We start from the raw sequence: 13336 nt of genomic DNA, 5'->3' as shown, positions 1-13336 counted from the left end.
TCCTGTCTATCTAGGTTAAGCTGATGCATCCATAACCAATGTTGAATTCCTCCTTTAAGGTAATCACCATAGTTCTCTACACTTCTTGAATGGTAGGGTGAATAGAAGCAGGAAATACAGGTAGCTCTTGTTTGGTGACTACAATTGGGACCGGCAACTCAGTTGCTAAGTGAGGCAGTTGCTAAGAGGAAAATCACGTGACTGCAACTGTGCTTACAATTTTACTTCAGCTTTCTTTTCCCTCACTCCCCGCCCTTTGTAACGCTCACCCTGGGGCTGGGATAATTAGCAAGAAGGGAATTAATGTTTGTATTTACATTCATTGGAGAGGAAGGGATTACAAGAGAGTAAGCAGGCATGCAATGGGAAATACACATTGAAAGTGCTAGTGCCGACTGTTTGCCTAGTGCACTTGTGGCTCTGATCCCTGAGCCGCTTAGGAGGCAAACAAAAGCCAAAGCTGTGAAAGTGATTAAAGTCTTGTCAGTTATAGGCAGCAGCTGTGAGCCAGCTAATTAAGGTCACAGAACTGAGCTTGTTAACCTGCAGTTAGCACCTTTTGGGGAAGCATTGCACTGCGGAGCAAAACAGCTCAGGAAGAGATAGCTTGTTTAGGCAATCTCTCTGCTTTGCAAGGGGAGGAAAAAAAAGAAAAAAACAGATCAAGCACAGGACAACATGTGCTAACTGATAGTAATGAACACATGTCTGAGAGACAGATGCTGCACCTTGGCTGCAAAATTATTCGTTCAGCATTGTCATAACTTTGAAAAGTTGTTGCCCAAGGCAGTAGTTAAGCGAGGTCTACTTACAATGTGAAGCTTACAGCTTCACTGAAAGGATGAGAATTATTCCCCTGGACCACAGCAATGGATTCCAACTATTAACCTCTCAGGCTTCTACAAACATGCGTAAGCTACAAAGGGTAGTGACTGTAGGTGACTCTGCTTAAGAGGCGTAGAAGCTCCCATTTGTCATCCAGATTTTTCATCTTGACATGCATGCTATGTCCTTGGAGGCAAATCTGAGATGTGACAGAATGACAAGGCTCATCACACCTGTCCATATGGACACAAATGAAACTGCAAGACAAGACCTTCAGCATATCAAGAGCAATTTCTTGGCTTTGGGGAGGAGGGTGAAGGATCTTGGGAGCCAGGTGGTGTTTTCATCAGTACTTCATGTTGAAGGCAAGAGTCCTGCAAGAGAAAATTATTTTTTTTAATGAGCTGATTGCAAGATTGGTATAAGTGAAAGAGTTTGAATTTTTCAACAGTGGTGCAAACTTCAGGGGTGAAGGGCTGCTTTGCAGAGATGGAATTCATCATGCTAAGGAGCTTTGAATGATAGCTAGTTGACTTGATCAGGAGTGCTTTATGCCAAAATACAAGACAGCAGGAGTCATAAGACCATTAGTGAGGAATCAATTTGCATGTAATGAATTAAATACAGCAGCAAAGAAAAGTGTTTTGGAATCTGGTAATTTAACATAGAAATAGTGGAACTGCAGGCATAAAGGAAAGGAGAGACTGAATCTCTCTAAGTCTAACCCATTATCTTATATATCTTTATACTAATTATCTTATACTGATGCATGAAGTGTGGTAACAGGCAAGATAAAATGGATATCATAAGGCACAAAGGCAAATATGTTATAATAAGTACAGAAACATAGTGGAATGAATCCCACCCATGGAACATTGGGCTTAATAGGCGTACACAGGGATTTGTGTGTCAAAATCTGAAAGATGGTGGGCACAGAGTGGTAACCAAAGGCCTATTTTTGTGTGTTTTGTGTGTTTTACACAAGTATACCAAATAGGTGGGGCTTCAGTTACAATGCTACACCCACCATCTTGCAGATTTTGAACCCCCTATGGATGGCCCTGGGTATACATTTTTTCAGAGGAACAGGGAACATGAGAGAGGAGGTGGCATAGCCTTGTATATCAGGAATGAACTTATCTCTCCGTAAGTCCACTGGACTGATGACTGTCTAATTTTTGAAATAATATAAAGTAAGATAAAAGGGCAAGCTAACAGCATCAATATTTTCTTGAAGCCTGCTACTTACTGCCAAATCAGTTAGAAAAGGTAAATGGAGTTTTATTAAAGCAGATATTGAAGCCTCAAAAACAAAAACATCTCATGAAGTGGTTGTGTCATGCGCTGCCTCCCCCTGAATAACATTCAGACACTGTTTTGCGAATCAGGCTCTGGTTTATTGCAGGGCAGGTACAGCGTTGGTAGAAAAAAGCTGAGAGTGACAGGAGCGCGCCGGTGCGGGGTTTAAATACCCCGCGCCGGTCAGCGCCCCCTCGCTCACGGTCACGTCACCCCCCTTTGTCCCATGCGTTGCCCTGCCGGTGGGTGAGGGTTTCCGGGATCGCCCATCATCAGGTTTCCATTCTTCTGCTGATTGCTTTCAGCTGGGCGATCCCCGTTGTATTGCCGCTGATGGTTTGGGTGGCTCCGTGATTCATTTGGCTATTGTTTGTTGGCCGTTAGTCGTTGTAGGTTGATGGCTACTTAACTTGTACCCCTTCACCTATTTCCTTGTCATTGTCATGAGTGCCATTGCGCTGATGACTTTAGCTCAACGGCACTCATGACATACTGCCCCCTTTCCGAATAGTGTTCTCCCCCGGGTTTCTGGGTTTTCCCCGTGGAGCTGTCAAAACGCCACATTTTTTTTTTTTTTTTCAAAGTTCCCGCCGGAGTAGTTGTCGCCCCTCCCTTTGCTCCTCCCTCTACCACGTGCCTTCCCAGGGTGTGTCCATGGTGCGCATGCTCGGGTTCTGACCTGGCGTGCGCATGCTCCAACCACACCCTGTTTGTTTGGCTCAGTTCGGCGAGGCGAGAGGCGTGGCTGGTCGGGTGCTTCTCAGCTCCAGGTAGGGCCCTTCTTTTCTTATTTAGAGTGCGTCGCCTTTGTTGTGTCTCCTGGGCGTTGCCCCCAGGTTGCCCTGTTGACTTGCTTGCCACTCCCCCGCGGCCGGGGGGCGGGGGGAGGGTGCTGGCGATCGTTTGTCACCACCCCGTGGGCCCGGGGCGGGGGGAGTGAGTCCCGGGGGGGGAAGGTCCACCCAAGTCGCGGGCTTGGGGGGGGCCCTTTCCCTTGGGGCACGGGAGGCGGGGGGAGGCCTGCGGGGGGGGGTTTTGGTTTTGCTGACCTTGGTTGCGGTTTGTCGGGGTATGCCCGGTGAAATGCTCTGGTCAGGTCAGGCGCGTTAACGTTGTGCGCCGCCACCCATTCCGGGTGGGGGAAGTGTTTCCACCTGACCAGATAGTGTAGAGTTCCTCGTTGCTTGCGGGAGTCGAGGATGTCCCTTATCTCGAAGTGGTGTTGCCCGTCGATCATGAGCGGTGCGGGCTGTGGTGTGCTTGGGTGCCATCGGGAGGTGGTTGCCGGTTTTAGGAGGCTGGTGTGGAACACCGGGTGGAGCCTCCGGAGGTTGTGTGGCAGGTCCAGGCGTATTGCTACCGGGTTCACTATTTGCGTGACTCGGAACGGCCCGATGTACTTAGGCCCCAGTTTTTTCGAGGGTTGGGTTGACTTTAGGAACTTGGTGGATAGATAGGCCATATCCCCCGCCTGGAACGTCGGTTGTTGGCGCCGGTGCTTGTCGGCCTGCTCTTTGTAAGCAGCCTGTGCCTCCTTCAGCGCCGCCGTGATTACTGGCCATGCTTCCGCGATCTTCCGTCCCCAGTCGCTGGCGTCCACCTGTGGTTCCGGGGGTTGAGGTAGCTCCGGTATGGGGACGAAGTCGCGCCCCGAGACTACTTCGAACGGAGTTTTCCCCGTGCTCGTGTGGACGGCGTTGTTGTATGCGACTTCGGCGAACGGGAGCAGTTCAGCCCAGTCGTCTTGGTGGTAGTTCGTATATGATCGTATAAATTGCTCTAAGGTGGCATTAAGAACCTCAGTGGCTCCGTCCGTCTGCGGATGCCAAGCCGTAGATAGGGCCTGATGGGTCCCCGTCAGCTTCAGGAAGGCCCGCCAGAATTTGGAGGTGAACTGTGTGCCCCTGTCGGTCACCACACGTGCGGGACATCCGTGTAGCCTGTACACGTGGATGAGGAAGAGTTTGGCTAGTTGTTGTGAGGATGGGACCGACGTGCAGGGGATGAAGTGGGCCTGCTTTGAGAAGTAGTCCTTCACCACCCAAATGGCCGTTTTCTTCTGGCTGGGTGGGAGGTCCACTATAAAATCCATAGAGATTTCCTCCCATGGGCGGGAGGGTTCTGCCACCCGTTGCAATAGCCCCGCGGGTTTGCCTGGTGCCCGTTTGGCCCTAGCGCACGTTGGGCAGGACGCCACGTAGGTTTTTACGTCTCGCCTGAGCGCGGGCCACCAGAATTGGCGCCGTGTTAGGTGTAGGGTCTTGAGGAACCCAAAGTGTCCCGCTTGCTTGGCGTCGTGTGACCTATGCAAGATCGCCTGGCGTTGCGGGTCCGGGACGTAGATTCTGCCTTCCCCCCATGCCAGGTCTTGCGCCATCGTTACCTTGTCGGGGTTCGCCAGGAACCAGGGGTCGGTTTTGAGGGCGGCGGCGAGGTCCGTGCGCATTCCCCCTGGTAGTTGCGGTTGGCTTCTTTCCGTCGCCGGTTGTCCCGCCGTCGGCTGCGCCGTAGCGTCGAGCTGCCTCCGTGCGCCGCTTCGGGTGGTCACGGCCATCCCCAGTTGCGAGGCGGATAGGACCGTCCCAATGGTGTCTGGGGCGGGCTCTTCGTCTTGGGGCAGTCGGGAGAGGGCGTCGGCCAGGAAGTTCTTCTTGCCCGGCATGAACTTCAGCTGGAAATCAAAGCGGCTGAAGAATTGGGCCCATCGGACCTGTTTTGGGCTAAGGCGTCTAGGCGTTCGTAGGGCCTCGAGGTTCCGGTGGTCCGTCCAGACCTCGAATGGTTGGGTGGCTCCCTCGAGTAGGTGTCGCCATGTCTCTAGTGCCGATTTCACCGCGAAGGCTTCTTTCTCCCAGACGTGCCATCGCCTCTCTGTCTCGGAGAACTTCCTTGACAGGTAGGCGCATGGTTTCAGGAGCCCCGTGGAGTCTTTCTGTAGTAGGATGGCTCCCAGGGAGAAGTCTGAGGCGTCGGCTTGGACCACGAACGGCCGTTCTGGGTCCGGGTGCGCGAGGATTGGCTCCGTAGTGAACAGCGCTTTCAGCTTGTCGAATGCGGTCTGGCACGCGGGAGTCCAATTCAGCACTGTGCCTGGGTTCTTGGCGCGTCGGGTGTCCCCCACCCCTTTGGTTTTGAGGAGGTCCGTTAAGGGGAGGGCTATCTCAGCGAACCCCCGGGCGAATGACCTGTAGAAATTCGCGAATCCCAGGAAGCTCTGTAGTTGCCGTCTGTTGCGGGGCCGCTCCCAGTTTAGCACCGCTTCGACTTTTGCGGGGTCCATTTCGATGCCGTCCCCGGAGATTCGATACCCCAAATAGTCTAGGCGCTCTTTGTGAAACTCGCACTTTGTAGGCTTCGCATAGAGCTGCGCCCTTCTGAGCTTGTCGAGGACTTGCCTGACTAAGGTTACGTGTTCCTCGTGTGTTTTTGTGTAAATAAGGACGTCGTCGATGTAGACCAGGACCCCTTTAAACAGATGTTCATGCAGTACCTCATTGATGAGCTGCATGAACACCCCAGGGGCCCCCGCGAGTCCGAAGGGCAGTACCTTGTACTGGAAAGCGCCTAGGGGGCAGTTAAACGCCGTCTTCCATTCGTCCCCCTCCCTGATTCGGATGCGATAGTACGCCTCGCGAAGGTCCAATTTGGAAAAGACTTTGCCCGTGGACAGGTGGGCGAGCATGTCCTTCACCAGGGGTAAGGGATATTTGTTGGACAGGGAAGCCGCGTTTAGGCCCCGGTAGTCGGTACAGAGCCGTAGGGTCCCGTCTTTCTTCTCCCGGAATAAGACGGGGGCTCCGACCGGTGAGCATGCTGGCTCTATGAATCCCCTGTCTAGGTTTTTATCGATGAACTCCCGGAGGGTTGCCATCTCCTTCGGGGTCATCGAATAGATCTTTGGTCTAGGTAAGGGGACGTCGGGCAGTAGGTCGATCCGGCAATCCGTCTTGCGGTGGGGGGGTAGTTGGTCCGCCTCTGCCTCTCCGAAGACCTCGGAGAAGTCGGCGTATTGTTCTGGTAGGTCTGCTGTGGTAGCGGCGTTGTCTTGTGTGGTCGCCTCCGCTCATCCTACCGTGGGGTTGCTTTTGCCAGCTGGTACTGGTGCTCGATACTCGCCGTCGCCGAATGTGAAGGTGCGGGTCGCCCAGTTGATCCGCGGGTTGTTTTTCGCGAGCCATGGCATCCCCAGGACTGCAATGGGCCATCCGATGTGCGTGACTACGAACGATGTGCGCTCGGTGTGAGTGCCCATTTGCAGGGTGACCGGCTCGGTTTGTAGCGTGGCTGGTTTTCCTCCCGCTGTAGAGCCGTCCAGCTGGTGGAATGCCAGCGGCGTGGGGAGGGGGAAGCAGCGGAGGTCGAGTTTGGCGACTAGGTCGGGGTGGATGAGGTTTTTTGAGCACCCCGAGTCCACTAGTAAGATAAAAGGGCAAGCTAACAGCATCAATATTTTCTTGAAGCCTGCTACTTACTGCCAAATCAGTTAGAAAAGGTAAATGGAGTTTTATTAAAGCAGATATTGAAGCCTCAAAAACAAAAACATCTCATGAAGTGGTTGTGTCATGCGCTGCCTCCCCCTGAATAACATTCAGACACTGTTTTGCGAATCAGGCTCTGGTTTATTGCAGGGCAGGTACAGCGTTGGTAGAAAAAAGCTGAGAGTGACAGGAGCGCGCCGGTGCGGGGTTTAAATACCCCGCGCCGGTCAGCGCCCCCTCGCTCACGGTCACGTCACCCCCCTTTGTCCCATGCGTTGCCCTGCCGGTGGGTGAGGGTTTCCGGGATCGCCCATCATCAGGTTTCCATTCTTCTGCTGATTGCTTTCAGCTGGGCGATCCCCGTTGTATTGCCGCTGATGGTTTGGGTGGCTCCGTGATTCATTTGGCTATTGTTTGTTGGCCGTTAGTCGTTGTAGGTTGATGGCTACTTAACTTGTACCCCTTCACCTATTTCCTTGTCATTGTCATGAGTGCCATTGCGCTGATGACTTTAGCTCAACGGCACTCATGACAGGTTGTGATGGAATATTTCAACTACCCAGATGCTTGGAAGACTAATTCTTCCAGTTACAAGATGTCAGATAAATTCTTGATGGGTTTGTGATAATTTTCTCTTTCAAAAGATTGAGGTAAGCATTAGGGGTTCTGCTCCTTTTATTTGGTTATTAATAGGAGTAGTTGATTGAAGATATTAAAGTGGCCTTGAAGTCCTTGGGCCCTGATGAAATGCACTCTAGTACTGAAAGAGCAGGCTGAGGAATTATCAGGACCTCTGCCAATTATCCTTGAGGGGTCCTAGAGAACTGGAGAAGTGCCAGAAGACTGGAGAAGAGCAAATACAGTCTCTGTCAGCCTTCCCAGGTAGACCAGACAGGAAACATGACCGGATGAGCTAATTCTACTTTTTTATAAGGCTACATTAACAGAATCTTGCAAGTCTGAAAGTACAAATCTCTCACAATCTCTTTTACAACCTGATAAGTTAGGGAGGTTCCTTTCTGAGTTTCTTTCTCTGTCCATTATGCAGCTGTGGGCTATGCCCACTCTTATCTGATTGTTCCTTAGGTAGCATCTCTTCCCCCCATCTCCCAAGGTAATTCCCACTAGCATTACAGTCCTCCCCTCTTCAAGAAAGAAAAAGAGGAAGATTCAGCAATTATTCATCAGTGAGCCTAACATCAGTATCTGGAAAGATGTTAGAGTAGATAATAAAAAGGTCATTTGTGATCATATTGAGAAGCTGTGCTGTGAGTCCTAAGTGTTAGCAATGTCAAAAACAAGTCATGTGAGACAAATCTCCTTTGATAAGGTATCTATTTTATTGGACAAGGGAAATGCTGTGGATATTATCTATTTTAATTTAAGCAAAGTTTGTTGATGAGGTTCTTGATGACTTGCATTACAGTAAGGTGGGTCCACAATTGGCTGACTAAGTGTGCTCAGAGAATCAGAACTGATGTATTTTCTGTGTTGAGTTGGAGAGTAGCACTGGTGCTGCTTATTAAATCTTTAGATGACACAAAAATAGGAGGTCTAACCAACACCTAGGATAATGGAATAGAAACTGGGAGACCGTGAGTTCTAGTCTTGCCTTAGGCATGAAAGCCAGCTGGGTGACTTTGGCCCAGTCACTCTCTCTCAGCCCAACTTACCTCAGAGGGTTGTTGTTATGGGGAAAATAGGAGAAGGAAGGAGTATTAGGTGTGTTCCCTGCCTTGAGTTATTTGTAAAAATAATAAAGGCAGGATAAAAAAAAAGATATCCTTCAACTGGGAGAAATGTAAGGTATTATATATATGGAGGAGAAATGTAGACCATATATATAAGGTGAGGGATTCATGGCTACACTGGAGAAGGACTTGGGTATGTGGTCATAGTGTGAGACAGCTGATAGAAGCTTTAACACCATTCTGGGTTGCATTAGAATAAGCATTATATCAAAGGCATGTGAAGCCTTTGTTTCCTTCTATACTTCACTGATGAGATCACACTTGGAATTCTCTCTAAGTTCTGGGTACCACAAGGACATTGACAGGTTCAGAGGAGGATGACAAAGATGATTCAAGAAATCGAGGTTCAGGTACTTAAAAGGGTACCGTCGGGAAGATAGCCAGGAACTATTTTTTATTGCCAGGAAAACTAGGTCAGAAATAATAGGTAGGAGTGGCAGCTACCTCTATTTCACTTAAATATAAAGGAAAGACTCCGCATGGTAAGACCTGTGCAACAATGGAGTCTTACCTATCTGTAGTCTACCTATATAAGTTGTACTCCATCTTTAAGAGGCTGGACAGCCATCTTTCAAGGATAGCTTAATTGGATTTCCTGCGCATGGCAGAGAGTTGGACTAGATGAATCTTGTGATCCCTTCCAATTCCACAATTCAGTGATACACAGTGACTATTTCAAATGCAGTGTTACAAACCATTTGGGTGAAGTGCGGTTTATGCATTTTTTTAAACACACACCTTTACAAAACCTTTGAATCTGTGGTATTTTGTATCTTGTTAGAATCTTTTTAGCTGTGCCAGAGTCTGTTCATGCCAATGGCTTCATTTGTGAAACAGTGAAATGCATTTAAGGATTCAAAGAATCTGATTGAAAGAGGCAAACCATGCAGCTTTCCATGTTTGTTTTTTTTAAATATACATTTGAGACAATAAGAAGTTCAGCCAAACTTAATCAGAATAATCAGTCAGTTTTCCTTCTTTGGCTAATTGTTTTGTATTCTGCTGTAAAAGTGTAGGATAATTCCCCCCCCCCTTCCACTCTAATATCAAGCTCAAGCCTGTTACAAGCATGATTCTCTTAGCAAATTATTATATGAATTTAAGAAATATGTATACCTAATGTGTGTATCGCTCTATGTTGCTAAATATTGTAACACTTTCTATCCAGAGTTAAGGAATGGGTTAAGGTTATATTGGCTGGCATCCCTTCATCAATCAGATTGTCAGGTGACCTTTCTCTGGCAGGTAAACTTTTGATCTTCCATCATTTTCAGCTCCATTGAGCAGAAAGGTCCCATGGCATCTTCTCTTCCTCATTGTGCTTTTCAGTGTAGTGCCTAAACAGTTCTTTTTGGCAATCTTTCCATCTGTCCAAAAACTAATCCAGCTCAGGTTTACCAACCCATACTGGGTTTTACTAAAACCAGCAACGTGACTCAACAATCAGTTGCTTTTTAAGTCCATTTCAGCCATTTTAGTTACCAGCCATTATCCCCATTTCCAACCTTCTCTTCCAAGTTTCTCCTTCCCAGAGTCATTTCTGATGGTGTTTCAAACCCGATTTTATGCCAGTGTGGTGGTATCTGATACACATACTAGGCCACCTGCAGTCCCATTTTCTCCTACAAGAGCTTTCCTGTGAGAATCTAAACTACTCCCTACTCTCAGCTTCTTATCAGCAAGGTGATTTCAGATGGTTTTGCTTGGATGTCTGCATGGATATGTGAAGAACCAGCAAGACCTAAGGGAGAAAGCAGGCTCATCACACCACTGTTTTTCAAGTAGCTGCCTGAACAAAGATGAATCATCACTCCATATGAGATGTGCCTTGCTGTATTTATCAAAGGATTTTGAAAAAGGATTTTGGTGGTTGAGTGCCAATTGATTACTTCACCATCATGAATGTTTAGTTTGTTCAAGTATATAATCTCATATATTAACATTGGGATATCTGCTTTCATCTCATTTCACCTTAGTCCACGAATGAAAGAAAATATGCCTAATGGCTATCCTACAGAGCGAACACTTGTTTTGTATTGTTTGTTCATCCAGCAAGGAGCTAAAAGAAATCCTGGTTTCTAATCATATATGATTGAAATACAAAAATAGCACATACACGTGTATGTATATATACTGTATGTGCATGTACTCTCCTATTTACAATTTCTATGTCACAGATTAAGACCCTTTTTGTTGTTATGTTGTTGTTACAGGGCTCATTCCCTTGGGGTAATTTGTTGGAGGCATATGCTAATGAAATATATGTGAAGGCCATATAAAAATGAGTAAGCGTCTTTACTCTCTTCTCTGTTTGCTGTTGCTTTATCTTACATTCTCTGCTTCTCTGCGCAGTGGATTGCAAACAGCCTTAGGAAGGACTTCAGATATTAATGTAGTACATCCTTACTTCATGTGGCTGCCTTAATGCATCAGTCGGACTGCAGTAAAACTCTGTTACCTAATGTTCAAAATCCATTAAAGTCACCTGTATAAGGAAAATAGAAATTGTATTGTGCATTGTTCTAAATTAGACGTGCAATATTAATCAACATTTTATTGGCTGAGCTTAAGAAGCAAAGAAATTCTATTTGTCTAATCTTCATCCCTTCAGGTTGTTGAATGGACACACTTTTAGATGACATTCACAAATTTAGGTAGTCCTTGACTTACGACAACAACGGGGACAGGAATTTCCATCACTAAGTGATGTGGTCATAAAGCACTACTGTACTGCTTAGTGATAGCAATCCCTGCAGTCCTGGTTGCCATCGTTAACTGCATCCCATGGTTGTTAGGTGAGGCAACTTTCTGTAGCCTTCCCACAACCAAAGTCAGTGGGGAAGCCAACAGGAAGTTTCAAGTGGCAGGCAGGCAGGCAGGTAAGTTGCTATTGCTGGGTGGGGGAGGGAGTGAGAGGTGTGGGGAGGGCACGTGGGGGTGCATGAGAAGTGCTGCATTGTTTGGGGAAAAAGCGTGGGGGTGTGGTATGGGTTGGGGAGGGTGTGTGGGGGTTCAAGGAGGACGCATGGAGTATGGCGCAGTTGGGAAGGGTGCACGAGGGGGGCTGCATGGGTCGGGGATGGCACATGGGGGTGCAGTGTGGGTCAGGGAGGGTGCTTGGAGGTACACAAGTGGCCGGCATGGCACAAGCACAGGGGGGCTAGGGAGGGTGCGCAGTGACTTGTGAACTTTCCTGCTGGCTTCCCCATTGACTTTCTGGGAAAGTCGGCAGGGAAGGTTGCAAATGAAGATCATGTTACCGTGGGGTGCTTGGCAACCGGTCATAAGTGTGAACAGGTTGCCAAGTGCCCAGATCGTGATCACGTGACCATGGGGGTGCTGCAACAGCTGTAATTTGGGAACCAGTCGTAAGTCCATTCAGCACCATCGTAACTTTGAATGGTCGCTGAACAAATGGTCATAACTAATGTATCATTATGGAAAGAACCAGCCAATGCAAACTACTGTAAAGTGGTTTGGACAATACTGAATTTTAAATTTTATTTTTATTGTAAACCGCCCAGAGTCCCTCCTTGGGGGGGAGATGGGTGGTGATAGACATTTCATAAACAAAAATAAATAAATAAATAAATATTTCATGCTAATCATCAGCATCACAGGACTCAACAGAGAAACATGACAGTTCAGTGCTGATGCTTGAGGGCAAATTCAGAATCACATAGGAAGTAAACATCCTTTCCCCAGCACTGCTGTGAACTAACTTGTCTAAGGTTGGGAACGTATGAAGCATGAGGGGGCAAACTCTTGCGCAGAAGTCTATGTTTCCTTAAGGGTAATCTGTGGAGCCAAATACAGTGAGGATGAAGCTGGAATTCAGAGTGAGTGGAACTACTCTTTCTCTCTTTTCCTTTTCTTATTCACCCTTTTCTCTGTCCCAAAGAACAGGATGCCCTGAAAATTACAGATAGCTCTTAACCAAGACGTGAACTGCTTGCTTACGTGGGCTTTTAAAGTGGGACCAAGGGCTGTGTTTAATTGGGCTGAAGGCTATATGTGGCTGTAGGGCCACAGATTGCTCATCTGAGCTTCATGGTATAAGTTGGCTGCCACCATTTTTTTGCTGTTGAGGCCCACTTTCTTTTAATCTGTGGAATGTGTCAGATTTCACCCATTCTGTTCACATTCTTGAACATCTCTCCTCTCTCTCTGGCTAGGAAACTAGGAAAAAGACAGGTTACTCTTTCCAAATGTCTAAATGTATTGCCTGTAAAGAATTTTCACCGTAGGCTGAAGGCCACATGAAATTGGGCCTGAGGGCTGCAATTTGCCCACCCAGTATATTCATTTAATAGCCAAATGTAGATAAGTTTGCTATTTAAAAATAAAATGCAATTGTATCCTAATTTGCCTCTTCTTTTTCTAACTTTCAGACCCAAATGTTTCCTTGATCTGAAGATTCAACTACAATAATGGCATCTCTAATATATTTTTCTAATTAACAGTGTGTAACAGATACAAGAATTGAAATTTAACAAGTTTCCCATTAGTATGATCATTAATACTATAACAGAGTTGTGAGTGGAACAGCTGCAAAACTTTTGTTAACTGGAGTCTTACAAATTTTATTAAGAAACTGTTCTCCTAAATTGAAGTCAAATTATTGTACTTTTACTTATTCTCAAGTTAAGCTCAATTTTATTAAAATGTTTTTAAAGTATCTTTCTGTTCTGAAAGGTAGCTATTAAAAGAATGGTCACCAAGTTGCTGTGATAATATTGGCTTCCTGTTTTTATTAAGAGATATTCTGAGTTTAATTTTTTTTATTTAGTAACAACTCCCATACCACATTTACTACTTTTAAATACAGCTGGGTGCAGAGAACCAAATACAGTAAAGAGAATAAGTGTGTTTCAGTTAGTACTTACGCATTTATAAAGTAAACCCTCAACAATATTTATGCATATACATAACAAGTTGCAGATGAGGGCCAAACACTTCCTGCTGAAGTTTAGCCAAAGCAGT

General features: G+C 46.9%; 1 long non-coding RNA gene across 1 annotated transcript in view; it reads left to right on the top strand.

Moving 5' to 3' along the window:
- Positions 1-12955, top strand: part of LOC134488429 (uncharacterized) — a 39026-nt gene extending 26071 nt beyond the window's left edge. Inside the window, exon 3 of the long non-coding RNA XR_010066969.1 lies at positions 12745-12955. This is a non-coding gene — a long non-coding RNA (uncharacterized LOC134488429). The remainder of the gene's footprint in view (positions 1-12744) is intronic.
- The last annotated feature ends 381 nt before the right edge of the window (positions 12956-13336 follow it).

Source organism: Candoia aspera, chromosome 1 (assembly GCF_035149785.1).
Source record: "Candoia aspera isolate rCanAsp1 chromosome 1, rCanAsp1.hap2, whole genome shotgun sequence".
Taxonomy (NCBI): Eukaryota; Metazoa; Chordata; class Lepidosauria; order Squamata; family Boidae; genus Candoia; species Candoia aspera.
The sequence above is the reverse complement of the archived record's forward strand: the minus strand, read 5'-3'. Positions and strand labels throughout refer to the sequence as shown.